Consider the following 27,352-nt stretch of genomic DNA (forward strand, 5'->3'; position numbering starts at 1 on the left):
AATGGTATTTTCAGTTCATCTTATACAAGTACTGAAGTGCAATCTCTTCATCATGAAAGTGTAACTTACAAATGTAGATTTTTTTGTTACATAACTGCACTAAAAAACAATACAGTGTAAAACTTTAGAGCCTACAAGTCCACTCAGTCCTACTTTTTGTTCAGCCAATCGCTAATAAAACAAATTTGTTTACATTCACGGGAGATATGCTGCCCATTTCTTATTTACAATGTCACCTGAAAGTGAGAACAGGCGTTCACATGGTATTTTTGTAGCCAGCATTGCAATATGTTTACATGCCAGATATGCTAAACGTTCATATGCCCCTTCGTGATTCGGCCACCATTCCAGAAGACATGCTTCCATGCTGATGACACTCATTAAAAAATGTGTTAAATAATTTGTGAGTGAACTCCTTGGGGGAGAATTGTATGTCTCCTCCTCTATTTTACTCACGTTCTGCCATATATTTCATGTTATAGCAGTCTCGGATGATGACCCAGCACATGTTGTTCATTTTAAGAATGCTTTCACTGCAGATTTGACAAAACACAAAGAAGATACCAATGTGAGATTTCTAAAGATAGCCACAGCACTCGACCCAAAGCTTAAGAATCTGAAGTGCCTTCCAAAATCTGAGAGGGACAAGGTGTGGAACTGCTTTCGGAAGTCTTAAAAGAGAACACTGTGATGCAGAAACTATAGAACCTGAACCACTAAAAAAGAAAATCAAAATTCTGTTGGTGGCATCTGACTCAGATGATGAAAATGAGCATGCATCAGTCTGCACTGCTTTGGATTGTTATCGAGCAGAACTCGTCATCAGCCTGGACACATGTCCCCTGGAATGTTGGTTGAAGCATGAAGGGACATATGAATCTTTAGCGCATCTGGCATGTAAATATCTTGTGACGCTGGCTACAGCAGTGCCATGAGAACGCCTGTTTTCACTTTCAGGTGACGTTGTAAAAAAGAAGCGGGCAGAATTATCTCCTGCAAATACAAACAAGTTTGTTTACCCGAGCAATTGGCTGAACAAGAAGTAGGACTAAGTGGACTTACAGACTCTAAAATTTTACATTGTTTTATTTATTAATGCAGTTATTTTGTACATAATTCTACATTTTTAAGTTCTCTTTTCATGATAAAGAGATTGCACTACAGTATTTGTATTAGATGAATTGAAAAATACTATTTCTTTTGTTTTTTACAGTGTAAATATTTGTAATAAAATAAATATAAAGTGAGCACTGTACACTTTGTATTCTGTTGTAATTGAAATCAATATATTTGAAAATGTAGAAAACATCCACAAATATTTAAATAAATGGTATTTGATTATTTAACAGCATGATTAATCACACGGTTAATTGGGATATATTTTTTAAATTGTGTGATTAATCATGAAACATTTTTTTAATTGCACGAGAGCCCTAATTAAAAGAAAACAAACAAACATTTAAATATCTACTCTTTCAGTAATCCATATACATAGAACCACTATATAGCTTGCATGCTGGGGGCTAAGCACCTTGCCGTGAGTGCTGAACATAACATTTTCATGTATCTTCTCTTCCACAATGATAGACTCTTGGTCTTCTCTTGCTCCCACTGAAGTCAGTGCAAAATTCCAGTTCACTACAATAAATGCAGACTCAAGTCCTAAATAATTTAACATTATTTTCTATAAATGTTATTAATTAATTGTTTGTAAAGAGCTGAGTAAGTACTGAGTGTTTTAGTCTTACTCTTATTTACTTGTGTTAGAGATGAGGCACCAGCGCAGCCCAGCGCGCACAGCGGGCGCGCGCCGTTCCGGCCGGGGGGGGGGCTTTGGCGTTGAGCTCCGCGTCTGCGCATGGGTTCCCGGAGCCCGCGGCGGCGGACCTGCGCGCAGGGGCCTGCGGGGCGGTCCCGCGGTCCCGCCGCCCGTTGGAGCTGAGCTCGCATGGCTGCAGCAGGTCCGTGTCCCGCCCCGGCTCAGGTGGACCGCCGCGCGGGCATGGGCAGGAGCTCACGAGCCGACCGAAGAGGGGGGGGCCGGCGGACCCGGGAAGGCGGCGGCGGCGCGCTCGCGCTGCTTGGGGCAGCCTACTTTCTAGAGCCGCCCCTGGTTAGAGATGAGAGTGAAACAAAAACACCTGAACTTTGCAGAAGTTGGGACCCAGATCTGAACTTTGCCTTTGGCCAAAGTTTAATGATCCAGCTCAGACACCTACATCTAGGGTGACCAGATGTCCCATTTTTAAAGGGACAGTTCTTTTCTTTTCTTTTCTTATTTACTTTCTTTTCTTTTCTTATTTACTTTTTCTTATATAGGCGCCTATTACTCCCACCTCCATTCTGTTCTTTCACAGTTGCTATCTGGTCACCCTACCTACGTCTGAACACATGCCAAGCTTTAAAGAAGATTGGATCTGGATCAGAACTTTGCAGCTCTCTCTCTAAATGTTTTGCTAGTGACATCAGAATGTATGTGAGCTGTAAAAACTTGCAGTATGCAAGGTTATATTCCATGCTTATGAATAGAACATAAATAGCTCCTATTTTTATAAATTTAAAAAATGTCACCTGAATGTTATCACTGTGTGTGCTGGCAGTAGGGACTTAGGTAGTTTGATTAATTTTTTAGTATATGCACAGTGATCTTTTGCCTGTTTTAATCCAGTCAATAGTGCAGAACTATTTTTGGACCCATGATATAGTTAGTCAAAGTTGTGTATTGGGGTGAGGGAGGGATAAGTTATGCATAATATATAATGAAACTATTTAAATTACTTATGATCATTCCCATGTACAGCAGCAACAGATATACATGTCTTGATATGCTGTCACATCTATTTTCTGCTTTTGGCATATGATATATAAATAGGTAAAAGCTAAAAACAAAAACATTTTAACCTGATATTAGCCTGTGTAAAACACAAAGGGATCCTGGCGACAAACTATGAAAATGGAGCTTGAATCCTTTCCTTAGATTACACTGTTCCATGTTAGTGGTTCTAAAATATATATATTTATATTTTAGAACCACTAACATGGAACAGTGTAATCTAAGGAAAGGATTCAAGCTCCATTTTCATAGTTTGTCGCCAGGATCCCTTTGTGTTTTACACAGGCTTTCTTTTGTAAATCTTTTTTGCTTAGTATTCAGTACTCCTTCAGTTTTAGCAGCTCCATCACCCCATAGAGATGACTCATCTTCACTGTCTTTTACTGTCTCATGCTGAGTGAACACGGGGCAGAAAATCTGCTTTTCCCCCCACCCCTCTAGTTAAACCGCCTGTGGAAATAGACTAATTTTGATAAAGCAAGTTAGCCATTTTCTGTCAGCTTCCCTCTTTGGGTAAGTGTTCTTCAAATGGCTGAGAAAAGTGCCACCTGATGCTGACTGGGATGAAACTGAAGTGTTTACTGCTGCAGCAGTCTGTTGTCTGAGACTTTGAGGGCGTGGGGTAGAGACAAACCACAGTATAGAAGAAAGTGGTGTCTCTAGGGGTGTTAAATGACCATTGCTTTAATTTTTTATAGATGATGGCTTCAAACATGGTAAAGGGCCTTTATCCACAAGCTGGCATTAAGATACCATCATTGGTCTCTGCAGCAGCAGCATTAGATACCACTGTGATGGGCAACCTTGAAATACCAAGAGCGGCAAGCAGCATACCACATGTTCATTTTTAGCTCTTTTCCATACTCTGCTCTGTAAGTACAGTATGCCAGTGTTCTGCCTGCCAGTTGGAGTTCCCAAATTGCTTAATTAGGTGTTATATATTAGGGTAGTACAGTGTACATATTTAAATAACTTGGTACTTCGGGGAAGCATATTTGCCATTTGACATGACATCAAATAGTTTTTGGTTGTATGAAACTTTGCAGATGGCTAAGATAAGCAAGAAGGCTACTTTTATGTTTTTTGATTTACTAGTCCCCACAGTAATGGTATATGAAATTCAGCAGAATTCTCTGTGATCATTAGGGAAATCAATATTTTTCCTACTGTAAATCACAGGTATGCTGTAAACAACATGAGGCCAAAATTGACAGGTAGCACCTGATAAATGGAATTCATTATTTTGCCAGTCTGATTAACAAGAAAGTTAGCACATGAATTATTTACTTTGCACATATATTCCTTAAGACCTGTGATAGGCTTAGAGGTGTCTCCAAATGTTAAAGATAGAGGGGTGTGTCTAGTTTAAATGATTTTATATATGCAGGTGTAGTTTCTAGCTTTAAGAAAAAAATAACTGTGGCCTAATTGCATTTACTTGTGCTGAATCACTTCTTGGGAAGGATTTAGCTGATCAACTATTTCTGGTCTGTTGAAGGGAAAAGTGAGTGAGTGACTGTCATTATCTTGATGCTGATTACCGGAATTGACCAACTTAATAGCAATTTGCTAACCTTGTTTACAAAACTGGCCTCACGAACCTGACTCTGTGATTTAGAAGGGAAGAGAGCCAGGCCACTTAAAGTGTCAGTACTGAAAACACTACATCATCTACATGATGTTCTGATTCAGGGAAAGGAGATGATGACTCAGAGGTATTATCATCAATCCCATCTCTAGTCCAGAGAAATTTGCATAAGGAGGGAAAATATCATTTTTGGCACTTAGTCAAGAAAAAAATGTTTTGTTTTATTTATTTATTTATTTTTCTTAATTTGGAACTTAAGGAAACTGGGCTGTAGCCCAGTGCAACCTCAGGATAAGAAATGTGCTATATTAGCTGGCATTTGCAACAGTTCTCCCTATGAGTTCTTAAATGATGTGCTGCCAGATTTTCTCCCTCTCTCACTAACACACACAACTAAGAAATATGCTATTGGCTAAAAGCACAAGGCTAAGGGTATTGCAAAATTATTACTGGTTTGTTTTTTATTTTTATTAAGGGAGGGGCTAAAAAGGTGAGAGACCAGAAAGGTGAGAGACCAATCATGTATATTAATTTGCTTCCCAGTAAGAAAAAACCTCTCCTAGACCTAGGACCCTGGTTGAACTTTGACTCTGAGTACTCATCTCACAGCACTGCTGCTTCCTAGGCCTGCATTTGTTTTCCCATATGAAAAATATCACAGTACCAGCTACCTCTATGTCCATAAAGGGAGCTCAAGGTATTAAATATGAAAATGATCAAGATCTTCACAAACTGTGTACTCCCTTCACCACCTCCACCCACCTAAAAAACCCTAATTAAAAAAATTAAAATAAAAGCAAACACAGAAAACCATGTTTTCTGCCTAAACATAAAAATAAACAGTAAATAAAACAGAAGCTTGTGAGGATCAATGACTCTCTACGAATTAGTTTAATTTAAATGTTCATTCTTCCTGTCTCTCAGTTGGGTCCAAAACTCCTGTCAATATGCTTCACTCCCTGCTTTAACTCACAAATTCTTCTGGCATTATCCTAAACCTCTCTCTAAATCTCTTGGGGCCACATCTATTCACTATCTGCTCTTCACTAGGCCCCTCTAGATTTCCGGGTTTCCAGGGCTGCTTTTCCCTCACTCTTTTGTCTTTGCTGCTGCTCCAAGCTTGCTTCTTGCATTGGAACACACTTTCAACCTGTGCTGCATTTTTAGTCATCAGTTGTGCTACTGTCTCAAGCCACTCCAGACCCCTCTTTTCCTTTTGGGCCCTTGTTTTAATTCTTTCTGGGCCTCAGTGCAACTCTCAAGATGTTCTCTGTGGCCTCTCCCACATCTTCACTCATCTGGCCCCTCTGGGCTTCTCTTAAAATTCATCTAATTTCATCTGATTAATTGTTTCAAGTTTCCTGCTGTTCTGATCCTATCTGACAGCTGCTTGGTGTCATCATGTCTTTATTCTTTACCACATCTTTAGCTGTTGGGTATTCATCAGTAATATTGCCGTCAAATGCATTGAATTTGCTGGTACCTTGTTTACATTTTCTCCATGACCTGCGCAGTTCTAGACATTCACTTCTGGTGTTGCTTTCTTTGTAGTGATGTAAAGACAAATGAGTCTGATATTATAGCCAGACTGCCTGCCTGCCACCTGTTCTGTCTTTCTACCTCTCTCCTTTTCCACTTTGACTATAGCAGATGCTACCACAATCCCTGTCCTAGATTCCATTCTAATTTCCTAGTCTTTTCATTCTCCCTGTCTCTCCTCCCCTCTCCCTGGTTGATGCTTCATCAGTGTTTGGGCTGCCAAAGCACTCTTTAAACCCGCATATAATTCTGTTTTGAGCTTGGAAACTCTGCCCAATGGTCCTTTCAGTTCTCCACCTTCTTTTTGTTTTCTGTCTTAAATGAATTGAAATAGACATGGAAGGGGAAGGGCTCGGTCTAGACTTACAAAGCAATTTCCCCTTCCCGAAAGGGCAGAGCACATTTCCTTCCAAAACAACCTGGCTGGGAAGTCACAAATTTCTTGTCAGTGCTGCTTTTTTTCCTCCCTGAAAGCTGTTGAGTCAAAACATGACTGTCAAGGCTGACCCAAAGGAACGTGAGTGTGGGTATGAGAGTGTTTCCCTTCATTCTTCCTTAAAACCAACAGAATGGGGGAAAGAGAGATCTGGGGGAGCATTCATATATGTGAAGGTTAAAAGGTAATGGGAAAGCATATAATCCTGGCACCCCTCCACAGAGAGACTGGCTCATGGATTGATCTTGCACTCAAAGTGCCTTGCAGGGGTTTATTCTGACCAGATAGTATAAATATTAGAATGACTGTTAGGAGGGGGAAAGCTTAACAAATAGGACGCTAGTAAGCATGCAGGCAAGGCTGATTAGTTGCAAAGACTTTTCCTTAGCAGGAAAGAGTTAGTTTGTGGTTTTTACTTTAAGCTCTCTGATGTTACTCTCACTCAAGGATAAGATACTTTTTTATTGCTTCTCTAAATGCAGTTGTGTTTGTTAACTTACTTAATTGTAGTGTTGTGTCCTGTCACGGATTTTAATTTCAAGGCATCCACTCTTACCTTGCTTCTCCCCTGCTCTGGGTATCACCTTTGTTGAAAAGATCAATTTATACATGAAAAATAAAGAGACATAACATCGAAGTTACTGAGTGTCTCCCCTCAAAATATTTTAGAGATCCTCTGTGCTTAGATATTTCAAAGATACTAAAGTCAATCTGATTGGAAGGGGAGAGAGGTTTAAAAAGAAAAAAATGTGTTTGAGATCTTAGTTCATCTAATATGTCGACTTAGATGCCCCTCTTCATCATTTAGGTTTGCTATTTCAGTGGTGAAATTTCTGGCTTGGTCAGAACCTTGCAGGACTGAGTGGGGAGATGAACTGGAGTGTGACTGGATGCTGGCTGACTATTACATTTTGAGATAACTGCTGATTCACAGATTCACATTTTGCATTCACTGGAAAAATGAGGGTGTCTGGATCTGTTGGCCTGAAACCAATAATTAGAGTGGAGTCTCTGAATAGCTGGTTACCATCTCTGAGTTTGAAGCAGCCTGTATTTGTGTGTGGTGCATAATTGAAATATCACCATATCCTACAGCAATAGTTCATGACTACTATAGGTACTCAAGGTGCTTTACAAATATTAATTAAGCTCACAACACCCCTGTGAGTTAGGTAAACATCATCCCTATTTAGTAGAAGAATAAACGGAGGATCCACCCTTTTGCTTTATTCCAGCAGTGACTGTTCACCAGTCCCAAAGGCAATGGGGCCAGAGGGCTTGCCTGTTTTCCAGACCCTTTGATTAGAATTCCAAACTACAGACATTTTTATTATGAGATGCTACACAGGCTTGCAATGTATATAATTGTTTAGCATGCATTCTTTTTGAGCTCTTTCAGTTGCATCTTCTGCTGCTATTGCAGCGTTTGGTTATTTCATATGAGACAAGTATCAAAGTCAAATGTTCTTACATGTTTAGCAGACTAGGCGTTGGACTAGTAGTGAGTATGTGATCTCTCTTGTTTCCAAGAAGGCTAAGGAGCGCAGCAGATTTGAGCAAATTATTGCAAGTGGGGCTGATCCTAGTACAGCTTCATGGTTGTGTTGAGGCTTTTGATGCACCAAGGCGATAATTATGCACTTTGACAATAGCTAGTAACTGCCGCAGTGGGTTTCTGTTAGTCACCATTGGGGATATCAGCCCATGAAAAAAATAAGTTAGCGTTTTAATTTTTCAAGTGGGTGAGCATCATTCCTTCTTATCTTGTCTGATGATACATTTACAGTGTTCTGATGCAAAAAAATATGATTTACCTGGCACAAATTTTAATTTGGGACTTTTTTGCATCCTGGGGTCTGATGTTGCAGGAGGCAGGACAAATCCACAGAAAAGTTGAAGATGAGAGGCAATGTAACAGTGAATTTCTGTTGCTCAAATCCGTACATTGCTAGTAGTAGTTATTGGATTAATCAGGAAGCCCCAAATGGATGGAAATATAGGGGTGATTGTTTTTAACTAATAAGCTGTTTTTGCTCTCTGTGATCTAGCAGGTAGGACAGTGCAGTTACAGTTAAGAACCCTGGGTCATATTTACAGCTTTGCCAATAACCTGCTATATGACCTTTGACAAATACCTATGTCTCCCTATTTCTCAGTTTCCCCATCTGTTAAATTGAGATGATACTTAATCTCTGCTTATTATCATAGTTGTTAAACAGTTGTTACTATTACTATTATTATTATTTTCTCTAACATTGAACTTCACTTCACTTCCCTTTTCTCCTTCACCTATCTATTCATGGGCATTTCACACCAATGCTGATCATTATTCAACAGAGATGGATTCAAGATCATGGATAATCTGAGGCATACAAAGCCAATTATTTTCATTACTTCCCCCAGAAAAGTTTAGTCCAGATGCAGCCTCTGGTTTGAAGTTTTAGAATCCTTTGCTTTGCTACTGACATTTAAAATCAATACGTCTGTTAGTCTATAAGGTGCCACAGGACTCTTTGTCGCTTTTTACAGATCCAGACTAACACGGCTACCCCTCTGATACTTAAAATCATTGTTACCTTTCATATATCTTCTCCCAGATGTAGCATTCATATCCTGCTATGCTAAATCCTTTGTGGATAGGCTATGGTACATAATGTTTTCTAGCAGTAGTCTTTTGAAGACAAGGTATTTCACCAGGAATTAAATATAGTGGTTTCCCACTAACATTCAACAAACCAAAGTAATCATTAAAAAGTAGCCAGCATTTACTGTTTCTTTTTGAATTTCTGTCATACTTTGCAAAACAAGACTTGTGGATGTTACACTACATCCAAACCCTCATCTTAGGTCAGTATGTTTTATGCCTAGCTGAAGTCAGCGTGAGGAAAAATAGATGGAAAGCGCTACATTTTTTAGCTTCACAATTGCATCTACTATAATAACCTGCCTCATAACCCCTGCCAAATATTTACTGGCAGACTGCTGATGCAAGTGAAAGTTAAATAATTCTGTTTCTTTCAGGTGTATTAGTGTAGGTAAATGTGGTTCAGGATTTTAAGTCTCTACACAGCAAATACTTCATGTGGCCAAGATTTTAAAAAAAAGAAAAAAGAAAAGAGAGACTTTGAATGCCACACATTGTTGGGTGCACAACTTGCTACATCTACTTGTTTCAAAAATGCTGAGCAACTATCCCCCAATAATCAGGTCCCTTTGAACTACCTCATGTGGGACAGCCAAAATTACTGGTCACTTTATCAAATCTTGATCTATATTTCTAGCTATAGTTCCAAGAAAATTCCCCGAATTAAGAAAAATTACAAGAATCTTATAATTCCATACACAAGGATTCTATAGTGCTGTAATATACTTGGAAGGTCTATTATACACACATTATTATTATTTAGGACCAGATTGTGTAGTTTGTACACAGAACTGTGCTAAAGATATGGGGAGCTAGGGTAAAAATCCTTAGGAGCTTCCTCGCTGTGTTCTGGGGCTTCCTGTCTGAACCCTCATAACCCTTTATAAGGCCCAGATGTTCCTTAACTAATTAACTCACATCCAGCCACCTAGGTAATTAACTGTTCACAGTTGGATCTGGCTTGTATTGTTCTCCTTAGCGGAGCCAGTCACAGGTTGGCTGGTCCCTGACTTCCCTGAAAGGGCCTGCCCCCAGGACAAGGACATAGCACCTAGCACTCTTACGACACCTGCCTCCATTTCCCTTTCCCTTTGTGCGATTTGCAGCCCAGGGATGATAGAAAGTAGCAGTGGCAGTGTACCTCTCTTGTATGTGGTTCTGGCACAGTGGGTGCAGTTGGAGTATGATTGGATCTGGAGTGAGAGTTCAGGTCTATCTCTGTTCTGCTCACATCTCTCTCTTTCAGGCTTCTCTTTCACAATTACACGTGCTCAAAGTTTCAGCACATTTCTGTGTGTGAATTCCAAAGTTTCTGGGAGACTTCTATCCACAGCCTTCTATAAACAGCCTTTGTTCACACCCTTCACCTCAGCCCCAAACTGCTTGTATTGACTCAGTTTCTTCCAGTACTGTAACTTTATTAATAAAAGGAACCACACTCCATTGGGTAACTATGTAGCTATGTACAACATGGATAGAATTGGGAGTTAGGTGGCTTACTTACATATAGGTATTATTTTGGGGCAGCACAATCATTTTCTTTTAAACAAGTGTAATGAATAATTTGCCTTCACAAAACTGGATTTATAATAGTTGGAACAACACACGGTGTGGCAAGGACAGAAGGTGTTTCTGGAGGTGAAAAGGCTTATGCAGAGGAATTCTTTCTTTCTGAAGTTCCAGGAGCCCACCTTTTTTAATAATAAACAGAGTTTTCCCAAGGTATTTAAGTGTAATTTACTGGAAATGTTTCAGATGAGCATGGTAACATTCATTAGCCCTTGAACAGGAGACCATACAGATGTTCCTGCCTTCTAAAAGAGAGAGGGTGTGTGTATAATATTGGACTGTTGAATGGTCTGCTGCCTTTTGGGATATGAGTGAACCAGTTTTTTTGTAAAATCAAACTAGCTTGAGAGCTTCCTTTTGGATGTGTAGCCAAACAGACCTTTGGAAACTTTAGACGTTTGCTCATCTCTAGTTTCCAGATGCTCCCCGACTGCACCAGCCCAAACGTAAGCACACATTTTTGTTGTTGTTCAGGATTGTTGTTGTATTCTTGCTTTCTGTGTAGCATGGACTCAAATTAAATAGCCAGCTTAAATTAATAATATTTTGAGCAAAGCACTAGCTCTAGTGGGTGCTAACAAGTATTGTAAAGGTAATGGGCCAGCCTCATCCCTAATGTAAATCCATTTACATCAGTGGTGTTCCACCAGGAATGGAGTTAGCTCTTCGTTGTTTTTATGCCCATGGTGTTTTCATCTATGATTTATTTGCTTCACTTGTGAGAAAGATGCTTCCTCCTTTTTGCTTGTTTCCTGACTTTTAAGGTCATGTATTTTTATATCTGTCTGTTTGTCTGTGTGGGTGGGCATGTGAGAGTCTCCGTCTCTCTTCTCCTTATGTAATGTCAGATGGAAGTTTAGAACAGTGCACTGCAGAAAGCCAACCCACATCCTTCACCCACACAGCCTGCGAAGCAGTTACACCGACATCAATCAGGGAAAACCCTCAGACTACATGCACCGTTGGAGCAGGTGCATGAGGGTTCATGGCTTCATCATGTGACTGTCATACTGCAGTGTATCACCTACTCTTGTCTGTTACTTTATCTATACACAACAGGCCTATTTACCTACATAGTAAATGAAATACGTGATCTAAAACTTGCAGACACTCTTGAGTTCAAATTATGCTATCCCTTCCTTCACAGATTTGGAAGAATGTTCTTTCAGTACATTGCTGCGGAAGCATCAAGAAAAAAAGCTGCGTAGCACCATTGCCTTAAAAGCAAGTTTTGCAGAGGGAAAAAGCAAAACCTAAACTACATAGAGGGGGCAGAGGGCAAATGTTACAGACTGAGGAAAGACGTATGCAAAACTAAGCCAAGAGTCTGAGAGATACAAAGAGCAGATATTATACTGGGGAGAAAAGATTGTACAAATGATCTTATACCAATGACAGTAAAAAGTGAGTAATGCTTTCTGGAATCATTCAAAGAGTTTCTGAATTTAATTCTTTGGGTACTAGAATTTCTGCCACAGAATGGATGTGAATTGCTTTTTTAATTATTGTGTATAATATAGACTGACTACTGCTGCTGTGTTAGTTTACATTCAGCCTTTTCTATTTAAAGCTGATAATGCACTCTGTTCTTTTTCCTTTTAATGACCAAAGTAAATTACTGCCCCGAGCTCTGGGTCTGATCAGCCAGTGTGAGAAAATATTTAGCAGAGCAAGATTTCTAAAATGATGCTTGAATGAATGTGGAGCAGTGACATGCTCTCAGTGCTACGTCCGGAAACTTCCCTTTGTAAACTGGAATGAAGAGGCCAGGAATAATTCTAAATCACAAAATAAGAAGAATCCAGAATGAACATATTTTTGTGATTTGGCATTTGTGACATATGAACACTAAATTGTATAAAAATTAACTTAATGAAATAAATATACATTCTTCCTCACAAAATGGAGCAACTGGCTTTCCCAGTTCTAGCTGCTCTGGAATACGTTGTGCTGAAGACTGTGAGTCCAACTTTTGTTCAGTTACACTGAAGTAAATCTGGAGTAATTCCATTGACTTCATTTGGCTCTATGGAAGTCAGTTCCTCTGTACTTACATGCGTATGTATGAGAGAAGAATTTGGCTCTGTGTCTGTTGCTATAATTTTATATGGGATATTAATATAGAATCATTTTCCCAAATACATATAAGGGGTAAACATTGGAACAAATTGTGCCTGGCACATGTTCAGGTGTGCAGTGAGGAGGAAAATCCAAGGAACCCTTAGGCACTGGATCCCTGGAGTGGAAGATGTGTTCCAGACTAGTGTTGCTAGTGATTCTGAGTAGATATCTATCACCGTGTGGGGCCAGAGCCATGGCTTTGTCACCCCTCTCCATACTGGCTGGGATTGGAGGGGGGCACATGCTGCACTCTCTGAAAGGGTGGCGCAGCAGCAGCCATCCATAGGAGCTGTGGGAGGTATTGTGCCTGCCTGTAGCATGCTGCCTCCCAGTGCTCCTGGAACAGGATGCATCTGTGCCACCCTTCAAGGTGCAGTTGAGCCCTTTCCTTCTTGCTCTGTCCCTAGTTGCTGTGACTGGCTGCGATATCTGCTGCTGCTGCTTTGCAAAACAGAGCTGAAGGAGTAAAGGGCGTGTGCTAGGCAAATAAGAGAAAACGTTCTTTTTTAAAAGAAATACAACGTCCAGTGATTTTTCTTGCATTTAAGCTGGAGGGTGCGAGTTGTAAAATAGTGGCCAGGTAGGGTACATCAATAATCGCTGGATAAACTTTGACTAGAAGAAAGAAGATAAATTCCAATCCCTTAACAATAAATAAATGTAAGATACCATTTAGTATCCCGAATTGGTGTACAGATGGAGATGTAAAAAATTGACAGTGTGCATTTTTAAACAGAACAGTTGAAAAACAGTTCGCCTTTAATTGACCTGTGAAGGTATTCTTGGTTCTGTGTTTTACTTGTTACAGACGTAAAGTATCAAGAGCCTAGAGCAGAGTGAGGAAAGCAGCTTATGCTCTACTTTGTGTGTTTCTTATAGTATGTTTTCAGCTGTAGAAGAGAAACTCAAGGCCCTGAACTTTGAAAACCTTGAAATTAAAGTTTTTCATGTTTAAGGCCACTCATGCAGGATATTCTGCTAACTTTTTCTGAAGTGTCTGGAACTGGCCACTCTTGAAGACACAATGCCAGACTAGTTGAACCACTGGTCTGATTCAGTTCGGCAATTCCTATATTTTTATGTTTGCGAGTAGCTCGGTGTCTTCACTTTTCATACGCCAAAGCCACATTCATTGCAGTGACCATGTTGAAAGAGCAGAAGGTGCATTCCAAATGTTTATGATAACTTTGCACAAGTGATGTTCTCTGGGTTCAAGCAGTTCTCAGCATAGGAGAATAGCCATGTGATGGTCACACAGGGTCACAATGTGATTGGCTTTAACAGGTCTGTTTTGCTACTTCATCATTCAATTTAGGTATGTCTCCTAATCAGGTTTTCCACACAACTAGGGTGGAACTGGCTGGTTCAGATGGCAGGAAGAGCTAAAAAAGAGAATAGAATATTTGTTAGGATTGATAGTGTTAATGAAAATATGAAAGGAAAGAAGGAAAGCCACATTTGGAGAGGAACGTGTGACCTGACAAATATGACCCCCCTGGATTTCCTCTAAATTTCTGACTTTGAAATCAAAGCTGGCTTTAATGTGCACCAGGTGTCGTCAGGGTGTTTTGATTCCCTTCAAGCAAGGGAATGAGCCTTACAGTTTCAGCATCTGCACATCTGTGAATATCAATGACAGGGTGTATTCTTGTTTAGCTCATAGCCCAGGAGGTTCAAAGGGCACGAACAATTTAATAATTGATCCTGTTAGTTGCACTGGAGATTGGCAACCACAAAACTGTGCTCTGCTGTGCACAGGCTGTGGTCTGTTCATTCCCTCCCCAACCTTTCCAGTGCCCATCCCTTGCATTGACATGCTTAATCCCATCTTAACTGTCTCAGTAGCCAGACAGAACAACAGGAAAGCTAGGAAGATGGCAGCAAAGCCAGAATTTTAAAATTGTGTAGCAAAAAACTAAAAATGGATATTATCAAAAACATTCATTATTGATATTAAAACAGTATGTTTAAAACATGAGTTGTGATAAAACTAGGTATTCTGTAAATGTAGATTACAGTTAAGTCCTGTGGAAGGACAGGATGGCATCTTAAGATGAATGGTTCTTTGACGCCTATCGTGAGGTTGGCAGTCTTGCCATTTGTCACTCTGTTTCTAACCTTTTCTTTTTGCTGCAGGTTGGGAAGACTGTGGCAAGGTGGCTCTGATATCATCTAGAGACCTCCAGATTTCCTTGGTTTCTCTCACTCTTGCTTTCAGCCTGGGTCTTGCATGAGACTGCACTGTTGTTTTTTTTTGGTGATTGAGCTCGTCCTGTGAAAGAAAGATCAGGTGTGCTTGTACTTTTGGTTCTGTCAAAAGACTTAGTTGTTGTTGACCGAAAGGGTTTTGACCTGTTTGTGGACCTGTTTCCTTATTATGAGCCCAGGCTGATGGCGGAAATAGTGTGATGAATTAGTGAGATCATTATGTAGAAAACATGCATCTGTTTCTCTTTATTGTGTCAAATTCTGACAGAGATATTTGCTTTAAAAGAACTTGGCCTAAATCATAGATTAGATGAGACCAAGTTAGCTGGAGTCCTGCCTAGATAAGATATAAGTGAGGCTTGTAAGTTGAAACTATGGCAGGGTGGCCCCCTGTAACAAGGCACTGGTCCTTTTGGGGAGGGGAGGACATTTGCAGACCAGAATGTCTGTTATAGGGACATAGTCCCTTTAAGGCAGGAGTTTTTTTTTAATTTTTAGTCATCAGCTGGAGCATATGATTGATGGTTCAGGAGACTAGGAATATGACTCTGAGTGGACAATGTAAGAAGTAGCTAGAGCTCAGCATGGAGGAAATTAGGTTTGTCAAACAACCTGGGCTGAGTTCTCCAGACAGGAAGCCTGGAGCATAGCCGAAAGAGGACCTCAAGGAGTGGAGAAGTGTCCAGTCTGGGAAAGTCTGTAAAGAAGCCTAGAACTGAGCAGGCCATGCAGGAATTGATGCAGGGAAAAGGTGATGCAATCATGTCAAGTGAATTGGGCAGTTGCTGAATATATAGGGTCCCAGGACCAAAAGCCAGAAGAGAAGGGGGCGTGAGTTCCTACATCTGGAAGTGGTGGGCATAAACCTCTAAATTCAGGGGAAGAAAACTAATTGAGCCCTAAAAGAGAGACTATAGAGTTGGAAAGCCTAAAGAAGGCTGGGAAAGAACTTTCTAGAGCCCAGATTGGAGGCTAAAGATTGGGGCCTAAAGAGACTAAAGCCCATGGGAAGGTCTGTACAGAAAAAGGCTGGGAGGAAGATTGTTTAGTTGTTTTTCTCATTGGCTCTACAACAACCTAGATCAGGGATTGGCAACCTTTCAGAAATGGTGTGCCAGTAATACATTTTAACGTTGTTAGAAGGTCTCTTCCTATAAGTCTATAATATATAACTAAACTATTGTTGTATGTAAAGTAAATAAGGTTTTTAATTTTAAATGAAGCTTCTAAAATATTTTAAATTAAAATGCAGAGCCCCTCGGACCGGTGGCCAGGACCCAGGCAGTGTGAGTGCCACTGAAAATCAGCTCGCATGCTGCCTTTGGCACACGTGCCACAGGTTGCCTACCCCTGGCATAGAACCTAGATCTCTGAAAGACCTCTTCTCTCCCTGGTCATCAGTGTGGAAATGCCAGCTTTTAGGTACTTGTGCTAACATTCAGTAATTTAACTCTGTGGCCCAGTACAGTTTCATGGAGAACTCTTGATGCTGGAATTCTGCTGATCAGGGATCCAGCAGAGCCAGGGTGGTGGTGTCATCTTCATCTTCTTCATCAACAACTTCATGGCATGGTGTAAACCCAGCTGGCCTTTACCTGTGGATGTAGGTGTTTAGTTTATTTTGTAAGTGTTTCTTATTTAGATTGGCCAGCGTGATTTATGTAGTGTTTGGGAGGTGGAGTATTGCACTTGCACTAAGAGATCTTTGTACTGGGAGCATTTTATTAATTAACAGATAACGACACACTGAAGCATACTGCTGTATCTTAATGCCTAGAGTTCCAAGACTGTCATTAGAGAAATAAAGTGTGTGTGTGTGTGTGTGTGTTAGTAATTATAATTGTATCAATAATTCTTATGGCACGATTTATCCCAATGTCCCTTTGATCTTTCAAGCAGACACCTTGTTACTGTGTAATTCAGCTTCAGAGGCTGGGCGCCCACAGAAGCTGACAGGAGCCATCCTGCAAAGATCAGCAAAGAGCATAACACTAAAATTTATTTGTATCAGTTTAAATACAACATAACAATGTGTATGTATAATTTGGAGGCTTAATATATAACAGTAAAGTAGCTCTGAAAAATTGTCATGAAAACTTATCAACCCAGACACAACATCTGTTCATCTGCATTTCCCTATAATGAGAGTTGATCATGGAAAAGAACTAGAGTGGTATTTTAATTGACCATCAAAATATGACTTGTGGAGGGTGAGGGGTGTGTGGGACTTGGCAAGGCTACAGGAAGGTATCCAATGACTATGGATTCTGTGGCTGATCATCATTACTGATGTTGATCACGTGTTGATTGAAAAGTAGAATCTCAAAAAGCCTTTCAAATCAGTCGTTAAAGTCCAAAAGAATGGCTGGATTGAGGGATTTGAATTCATTCAAGCTTTGCTAGTGGAGAAATTGGGTTCAGGCTTGGATTGCTGGCATATGGTTACATTTCATGAAATACCATCATTAAATGGGGTTGAAAGGAGCCTTGAACTTGAGCCTGTATTATGGTAAACCTCATGTTGTCAAGTTTGATAGCTTGCCTTTAGACTGAGTTTAGAGTCCTTGTTAGAATAAACAGGCTTCAACTTCCTGTAAAATGTAGATCTTGTTCATTGAACTGAATTATTTTAAAGATCCGACAATTGTTAGAGGTAGTTTAGTAGACTGGATAATAAAGCCTGGAGTGTATACGCAAGTTTGTTTGAATGGATGAGAGCAACTGGTCCCTCCTGCAAATACTATTGGAATGACTTTTTTTTTTCATTTAAGTCACTTTTCATGCATTTGGTAAGCAGTAAGTAGTATCCTAATATTACTAAAAGCCTCCGCAGGCTATCTTCAGCAGCAATTTTTGAGAAGTTCATGGGCCATTGCAGGGATAATGGAAGAGAAGGAACTTTGGGTAAGGATGTTTCAATATGCAAGACTAAAAGGGCTTTCTGCTACATTCCCTATTTTTAACCATCAGCTTCACTTCTTAATAACATACAATTCTGAATGTTTCATTTAAAGAAAAATATTTCCCAGAGACATTTCAGGCTAGAAGAAATAATAGTTCTTAATTTTTTGCCCTAGTTTATTATCTATTATCATTACCTGTGCTATTCAAAATAAACAAATATTTTGAAATCTTACCCTCTGCCCATGGCTATCTAATATACCAATCTGATTGATGAGTGAAATGAGTGAATCTTCTGTGTTTGAATGAATGAATGTAGGTGTGATTATATTTACAAGTATCATAGTTGGCATTCTGTGCATATTTTGCTTTTGATTCTTTGATTCTACTGTCCTTGCAAATCACTATACAGTTGCAAATTAACCCATAAGATGATAGACATTAATGTATGGCACTGAGTTAATAAATTAAAGTACGATGCCAGTAGATTTCCATGTACATTTTCCCAGTTGGCAGAGTTAGTAAAAATACCACACGTGCTGCACCAGGTTATATTTGCATAATGAGTTATTTGCTGTACTACATTTAAAAAGTCTGATCATTTTCTGTTCACATTTCAAATAGCTGGTGTAAAAGCAAACACCACAATGCACAGCTGTTTCTCCTGCTATCCCACTGTAGTGAGGTGGCGTGGCCTCCCTCAGAGGCAGATGCGGAGGAAACGCCGCAAGTTACCTGGTGGGTGGAACCAGGAGGTCCATGCCCCACATGCCGGAAGCAGAGGGGCGGGACAGGAAGAGGAAGTCTAAAAGACCAGCCAAGCAGCTCTGTCAAGAGGGAGCTGCCGAAGGAGACAGATGCTTCTTCCCCGCTGTTGGAGTGGGACGCCAAGGAGAACTGCTGCTGCCTAGATGACCAACCTGAGCTTCCAGAGAGCCCTGCCACTCCTGATGCTGAGGAGCTGCTACCGCTGCTCTTGGCAGAGTATCCTGGGGAGACTGAGGATGACCCCTGGATGCAAGTACACCTGAGGGGGAGAATAGGAAGCAGCCCAGGGGAGTGAGACTACTGTCTGGCTGTGGTGCCACTGGTCAGTGTCTTGCGGGTGGAATCCCAGCTGACCCAGAGGCAGACCACTTTGCCACTGTTTAGGACCCTGGGTTGGGCCATGGTGGAGTTGAGCAGGCCCGCATCCCCCCTGCCAGCCCATCCCTGGGGTGGCAGTACTCTCCCTCCTTAGGCCAGGAGTCCTGTGCTTCTCGGGCATCCTTACTGGAGCCTCAGCAATGTTGCTTGGCGCTCGCCCCTGTCGGAGCCCCTAGACTGGGCGGATAAACTGCTCCAGCTCTGCCTACCTGCAGGCCAGAGCCTTGACTGCTTGTTTCCCTGCCATGCTTGAAGGCCGGGGCCCATTGAGAACTGCTAATTCCCCCCTTTGTTTTTTATTCATTTGGGAGAATACTCTAGCAGACCAATCTGCGAGGAGGCATGGCCTCCCTTGGAGGTGGAGGGACAGCCATGCCAGCTTACACCCACCAACCAGGAATGAAATTTAAAATGCATGGCAGTGTTAATTATTTTTGTAAGTTTAATGTGCAGTGTTAATAGGTGTTATCCCAGTGCTCATTCAGATACTTGTTCATGTCCCCACACACAAGTGCCAAGAATCTATTTCATGAATGCCGATACCACTCAAACATGAAAAAGAAAATACTGGGCTATCCTGTCCTTAAACTCTCAAAGCTTTAACATGTGTTTATTCTGGTATAGCTGCCTATGGCAATTCCTTTTAAATCAATGTAAGTTTAGGACATAATGTAATGGGGACGTGTTGGATGGGCTCGTTCACAAGAGAAGGCTGGTACAGCACTCAGTGCTGAATTGGTAAGTGCACAGATAACTGACACGGTGGACGAGAAAGCGGATCTGTGCCAGAGTTAATATGTTTAAAATGTAGAAACATCTTAAATGCTTACAACTACTTTTGACCATTCCAAAAAACCTAAAGGCTTAGCCCAGAGTGAATTTTTATAACTAAGTTATCAATGTGTGAGTTCTTACAGTAAAGCAACAATCAGATACTGAAATGCTGGCATACCTTTGGCTATAGCAGCACTAGTGGATGAAGCAATAATAATGTTTTAATACACTGTATGAAAAGAGGATGTAGAGTGGATGGGTACATCTGTTGACAATCTTTCTTTTTAATTTGAAGCCACCTGAAGGCTCTAACTAGCTGAATAATAACCCGATCTCCATATGGTTTCCGTTCTTTCAGAGTAATAGCATGCAGAAAAAGAGTCTACTTTTAGCTCTGGCTTCTGTTTGCTTCTTTGTGAGTCTGAGAACGCTTCCTGTCTGCTTGGTGATAGGAAATGTAACCAAAACAGACTTAGATGAGTGACATTTCTCATGCCTGGCTTTCCACTTTGGTGACTTGTGTCAACGGGTACAGAGAACCCATTTGTACAAGCTGCTGCATGCATGCAGATAGAGATGGTGTCTTCAGGATGATTTGCAACTCATTTTTAACTAAAACGTTTATCTTGTTAGTGCCTCAGTATTTATACAGTAGAAATTATGGAGTATTATTCCCATTTATAATTCCTCTTGTACTCTAATCTCTCAACAGTTCTGTACTGTCACTTTTCAGTTGAATATAGGTTTGTGACTAAAGCAATTGAAAGGCACATTTTTTTAAATAAATGTAATTACATTTTAAAGCCACTTTTGCTTTAGTTAGAAAACTACACATGAAAAACAACTTTTCTCTTCTGCTTATATCTCTTAATTTTTCTTACATTCCCTTGCATGTGCCCTCAATTTCCTTCCTGTCCATATTTTCCATGTTCTCTCATGGTTTCCTGTTCATTGTGGATACCAGTGGGTAATCATTTGCACTAAGAGCAGTCCTGTTTCATCCTAAGTGGGGGGAGGGGAGGGAAATGGCGAAATGGTAACCATTTTGAGTAAGGCTGAAAGTTTACAGGGATGCTGACAAACATCAGGAGACCATGGGAAGTGTGATTTTTAAAAAGCCCAAAACAACAGCAAACAGCCCCCAACATCCTACAGTCATGAGATTCTGATAACATGAGAACTGTCGACTCCAGAGTTTGTGAGAAGGGCCTTGCTCCACAATTTTAGTGTCTCCCCACCACCCTTCCAGTCACATAGGATTTGAAATGCTAATTCTCACTTCTAAAGAAATGCCTTGTATTGAATGTCAATACCACAGTAAAATAAGATGATTACATTAGAGGAAGAGGAGAAAAGAGACACATACCGAAGACTGTGGGGCAGTTTGTTTGGTATTAATGCTGCTGAATCACTGTGCAAAATGAGTGGACGGGCAAGCTGACGGTCTGTATCATTACCAACCTCTGTAGCTGTATCAGTCATCTTATTTAAATAGTTTATTAAATACGTTAATGTATAGAAAATAAAATCCCTTCTTCTTCACCGTTGTGGAACCCCAGACTTGTATGGAGATGTGTGATTCTGTTGAATGTTGTTTAGGAGCTGGCCCCATGGCCTGCTCTGATGGAGCAACACAACTTGTGCCATTTTTACTTATCCAAAGGCAAATTTCCACAACATGCCTATGCCAGGGAGTATCAGATTTAAGGACTCCAAGGCAGCATCGTGGGCACGGAGTAATAGAGTTGACTTTTGGGTTGACATTTTATTAAACATTCTGGGTTTGGAAAATTTCAAAACCCCTGCGATTAAGAGGACATGCTGCATTATTATAGCCTCACCAACGCTTGCACTTTGTTTGCCAGTTACAGGATTTTGGCTGGGGCTGGGCTGGAGCCAATCTCAGTGACAGGAAACACTCCAGCCCTTTAGCGAATTTGAGCCCTCTGCCTGCCTGCCTGTCCCCAACTTGCCTTCCTCCTGGGACAGAATAACCAATCAGAGCTGTCGCAGATGGAACTGTCTCCCCCTTCTTCTCCCCACAGCAGCCGGAAGTTATTCTCAGTGGGAGTGAAAAGGGGGCGCGGGAACAGGGAACTAAAGGGACCGGTGGCTCTGCTGCCCCCTCCCCTTCTGCAGCTGGCTCTAGGATTTTTGCCACCCCAAGGTTCGGGAGTGCAACTGTCAAAGCGAAAAACAAACAAACAAAACAAAACACAAAAACCCCCAGAATGCCACCCCTGGAATTGTGCCGCCCCAAGCACGTGCTTGCTTTGCTGGTGCCTAGAGCTGGCCCTGCCCTTCTGTGATCAATGGGGCTGCTTATTCGTTAAGCACGGAAAATATACAAAACATGTTTAGAGCACTCCTGTGTCATATTCTGTGCTTTGGTTTGCAACTCTGATTTGGTTTGCTGTCTTGCTCAATAAAGGAAGAAATATTAGCTCATGAGAATTTCAGCTTCTCTGGGTTTGTATATCATCAGTTAAAAAAACACCCCACACGGTATGTAATGGATTCTAGAAACCTGAATCTATCCCACATGCAGTACAGAATCCAACCCTATGAACAGTGGTTTGGGTCCTTAAAAAAAAAAGCGAAGCAAAACAAAACAAAAAAATTGCTTTCAGTCTCAGCAGAAGTTAATTATCTGTTTCTGGATGTGCTCAAGCAAGAGGTGTTCTACCTACAGATTCTTGTTAGAAGCTCCTCTATTGCTGTATATGTTAAACTATTTCTTTTGTGTGAATGGGCATGTATGTGTTTTTTTTCCTTAACCATTTTAATATTTGTTAAGGTCTTTTATTGTGGAGGGTTGGATATTTTACTGGTAACCTCTTTGTGTTGCATTCTTCATACTCTTTACCTTCAGGGCGATTGTTGCTGTCATGTTTCACCCTGAGCTGGGAATGCTGCACAGGGGAATGCATTGGATTAATATTTTAGTTCTTGATGCATTGTCCACCCATGTGCACCTGGCAAGGCAATAAGATGCAGTTGAGTCATAGTTTAATTATTTTGCTTGATGTGGAAAGTGGCAAGGTGCTAGATAGTGATTTTGATATTATGGTGCAGCAGAAGCTGCACTGTAGTTAAGGATGCATTAGAGAGTTTCAATCTAACAGTAAAAGGAATGGTGGATTTCTGATGTCAGTGAGTTTTAGTACAATAAAAAATTACATCATGTGCTTTTTATATGAATTCTACCAACAGATCAGTACATCAGATTGTCACACGTTCCAGGCATATGGGAAGTTATTTTGCCTTAACACTGCTGAGCTCACTGTTAAGGTTTTTCATTAGAGTATGAATTTGATGAAGCTGGGATAGCTTCAGGACATCATGCCTTGAGTCAGTAGGTGATTGAGCTTTCGCTCCCTCCTTAAATTCATGTAATTTCGTTTCTCCCCATTTAAAAAAAAATCCCTCAAAGCTTATTTTTCGAAGCGTTCTTAAATTGCTATCACTGTTGTTGTTTCATTGCCTTGTTTTTATTCTTTTTGTTTACCCATGTTGTCTGTAATTTTGTGGAGGTTGGGGTGTTTTTGTTAATGAGGATTCCCTTTTTAGTGGCAGGGGTACTGTATAAATAAAATTGTTGTTATAGTGTTATTTCAGCTTTGGATTATCTGTTGGAGATGGAAGCAAAAGTCTTATGGGACATTGCAGTGTATTGCAGTTGTACTCAATATGAAGGTGAAAAGGAGTGCACCTGTCTTTCCCTTTAACTTTTTATTTCCCTGCTTGTAAGGTTTTGGGTTGGTGGGGTATGCCCTGCTGCAAGCTTATCTGTCATTAAATGTAGTGTTTGTTGCTAATATATATAGTGTATTTCATGTGTGTGCACAATATAAATACATACATTTCCCATTTCTCTGAGAAGGTCTGTATAATTAATGTTGCTTGGATGGTATTAAATGATAGTGACAGATCACATGGGTGTTAAGGGTTTGACACAGCAGGCGGCGGCACATATGTATCTTCAGCATTAACGCAATGGACATCCATTCAGCAGAAGGGTGGCCAGGCCTTTCCCTAGGAAACATATGCCAAAACTATTATCAAAGACTACGTCATGGCCTGCAGCAAACTGGACAGAATGATAATGAGGCGGGAATTGTACAAGAGAGAATATGCGAGCATCCCATTTTATTACAACAGAATGTCAAATAAACAGATTATTTCTATGACTAGTATAGTATTTGCTTGGTCAGCAACAATGGCATTTTGGTTTTTATCAGGTTTATACTACTGTTTTACTTTTTGTTTACTTTGGCTGCTATTTTTTTAAATGAAACAGTAAACAAAGGGAAACATCTGAGATGCTGTAAAAAGTGCCGTGGACCCAGGACAGCTCATTATTTCTCCTTGAGGGGGAAATCTGTAGTGCACTCTGTGATGTCTGTGACAATGTGTAATGAGGCACTCCACTATGTCAAACCCAGAGTCATAATTCTGTCTTATCTGCTGTGATAATAAGACTTTTTGAACTACTGAACTCAACAGAAGTTATAGATGGAAAGGAAATGGATTGTGTTTTGCCACCTACTTCAAGTAGTCAGCGGCAGAGACCGGATAATTCAAATCAGTTAACCTTTTAGGACTATATATCCCAAATCTAATTTGGAAATCACATTGCTTGAATGTTGCCAAAGTTGCCTAATCCTCATTTTTCAGCAGTTTTCTCCATAGGTTATGTACTGGAACCTCTCTCTCTGTCTCTGGCTGATCTTCTCATGTGTTTTTTGTTTTCTAAAGGTTTCCCTGGATAGGAACGAGGCCCAAAAGTCAAGCCAGTCTTCCTAAGTGAGGGACCTGCTCAGAAACTGCTCACTGAAGGACAGTAGGTCTTGCCTGTCGCTCTTGCTGTTATGGCAGGAGGTGTTGCAATGGTGACCAAGCTATGTCCAGGTTATGCCTTTCTTCAGATACTAAGGACTGCAGGTGAGAACCAGTGCTACCAAACTCATATTTCATTTTACTTTTTTTAAATCTCTCATAAACAAGTTAGCAATGCCAGAAATAGTGTTTGCTTTAAATTTATTTGCACTTATATTTCCCCCACTCATTTTATTCTGTCTTCATTTTTCTTGGTAGTTGTCTATGAATGCGGACTTCTGAATTCCAACAAGAGGTGATAGGAATTCCTTATGGGACTTATGATCTTCACTATTTTGTATCCTAGGAACTCCTTTATCATTAAACTTGAAATAGGCATTGGTCTGATATGCATCTTGGGTGATACTGCAACATGCTCCTGGCATATTAGCAGGTCAGCTTTACATTATTATTTTTACATTTCAACTGGGTCATGTCATTGCATATTAATGCAATTTTACAGTTAAAGATGAACATTTCAGAAACTACACTCTATGGGATTTAAAATGATGTAAATTGATTGCTGTTTAAGCATTGTCAGATGGGGAATTGAGCAGGAAAATGAGGAAGGAGACTTGACATATTTGAAAAAGCTCCTGAATTTTGAATTAATTTAATTTTACACCCGTTAAAAATATCTAGGTGGATATCTTCAAAGGTGTTCATGTGAAAATGCTAATTGTTGCTATTTCACCTAGAGCAGTGGAAAAACATTGTTATTCCCACAAATATTTCAAGTCAATTTACTCTTCTTTTATGTGGATAGGACAACTGCCTTTCTCTGGAAAAGATATTCTTATCTTTTGGAGGAAAAGAAAAACAGACTTTTCTTCAGCTGTTAAATTCCAGTAGTTTTCTTTCACATCTGGATTTTTTTTCTGAATAACAAGTAAAGATTGGTTATGAACATCATCAGTTTTTGCAGTTTTTCCTTTAATTCATTTTAGTGCTCATGAAAGTTGACAGTTCCTGGATACACTTTTAGAGGAGGTTAGAAATGCATCATCTAGTGTTAATTTGATGACACTGGAGACTTATGCCTTCTGTTTATGGACAGAATAGGTTGAACCAGGGCTGTTTTGACTTATACAGTCCCCTTGATAGCCTTGTCTTCACTAGGAAACAATGTGTGTTCTTACTACATGTCAGCTAATATGCAGTAACTACAATGAGATAAAAATCTAGTTGCATTTTTAACATGCTAGCAGTTTGAACTTACCAGGATCTGCTAACGCATGTGAAAATTACAAACTGCCTTGTCGTCACTATCTGCCATTTTTGTATGCAGTGTTGTTGTAGCTGTGTTGGTCCCAGGATATTAGAGAGACAAGGTGGGTGAGGTAATATCTTTTATTGGACCAACTTCTGTTGGTGAGAGAGACAAGCTTTTGAGCTTATACAGAAGAAGAGCTCTGTGTAAGCTCGAAAGCTTGTCTCTCTCACCAACAGAAGTTGGCCCAATAAAAGATATTACCTCACCCACCTTAACTTCAGTAGAATTTTACCACGTTAGGTGTATTCCTACCATATGTGAACTTTTTGCCTAATGTGGATGCACCCAAAATCTCTCCATCCTGACCTGGAGATGTATATCCTTTAGGGATTCAAAGACAGTGTAGTCCCCATGCTTGTTCTAACATTTGTCTGTCAGCCATGGTGTCAGTCTGTGATGAAGACACCTGACCACCATAAATGAGGCACAGCTCATTTTTCACAGTCCACCAAACTACTGTCTGGTTCTGACTTCATTCATCCTCCACTTGGGCTTGATCTGATTCTGTGACTGATAGGTGAAAGGTTTTATATTCAAATACTTATTTCCTAAGCCATCCAGTTTTGTTTTGTTTTTTAATCTTTATCACAAGAAAAATTACTGTTGAGTACTGGGATTCCAGGGTGGGAAAAATCTGGTTGCAATTCATTTTGTCAAATTATAAAAAACAAGTGTCACTGGGCCCTATGCTTCTGTCAGAGAAGGTGAACAGTGACAAGTGCCATGCAGGTGTGTGGGGTTTTTAAAAAGGTGTGAAAATTATGAAATAGGCTTGGCTTTCTTGGATGGAGCAACTTGCATCATGGGAACTTGACCCCTTGCTTCTAGCCCTCCCTGCGTGACTTGTGTGTGCCCCACAATGCATTGTGAAAATGTACAAAAAGGAATTGTGTTGGAGGGTGGCACATGACTCACTGGGATACCTATCCATAGTGAATTGCACTTTGCATCAACACAAGCACTCCTTGTGAGTATGTGCAGCACTAACACAAGCAGTCATGTATAAATGCACATGCACGATCTACTAACTGCTGTGGTCTTAATGCTGATGTAATTGGCACAGACCAAAACTTGTAGTGTAGACATGGCCTAACCGTAGTGGATTCAAATTCTTTAGTGAGTGTAACACAATAAGCCTCTTGGAGGAGGAATGCAATTGCTTTATGAGGCTGAAAGAAAATAATGAAAATCTTAGAATTCTGCCTTTTTGATTAGAAGTCTGTTCTCCAATGAGCATGATTTGAGTTCTTTGTGGTGCTAAGTGTCACTAAGGTAGAAACTAAGGAACAAAAGGGACAATTATGCTTCTGGAGAGAAGATCCTAGCTGAAATTTGAAATTATAAGAAATATCTTTGTATGTTGTGTTTTGAGTCTACTACTTTTTCAGGTATATTTCTGCATTGTAGGCATCGAAGGCCTGCACTAATATGCACTGAAATTA

At 40.3% G+C, this 27,352-nt stretch overlaps 1 long non-coding RNA gene across 6 annotated transcripts in view; it reads left to right on the forward strand.

Moving 5' to 3' along the window:
• The window catches only part of LOC120398758, a 347,241-nt gene that overhangs the window by 268,159 nt on the left and 51,730 nt on the right, over window positions 1-27,352 (forward strand). For 3 of the 6 annotated variants that reach the window (XR_005594682.1, XR_005594684.1, XR_005594686.1), the window contains 3 exons: window positions 11,757-12,013; window positions 24,518-24,703; window positions 24,857-25,031. This is a non-coding gene — a long non-coding RNA (uncharacterized LOC120398758). The remainder of the gene's footprint in view (window positions 1-11,756; window positions 12,014-24,517; window positions 24,704-24,856; window positions 25,032-27,352) is intronic. The other 3 variants (XR_005594685.1, XR_005594683.1, XR_005594681.1) reach the window with 2 other exon arrangements.

Source organism: Mauremys reevesii, linkage group 2 (genome assembly GCF_016161935.1).
Source record: "Mauremys reevesii isolate NIE-2019 linkage group 2, ASM1616193v1, whole genome shotgun sequence".
Lineage (NCBI taxonomy): Eukaryota > Metazoa > Chordata > Testudines > Geoemydidae > Mauremys > Mauremys reevesii.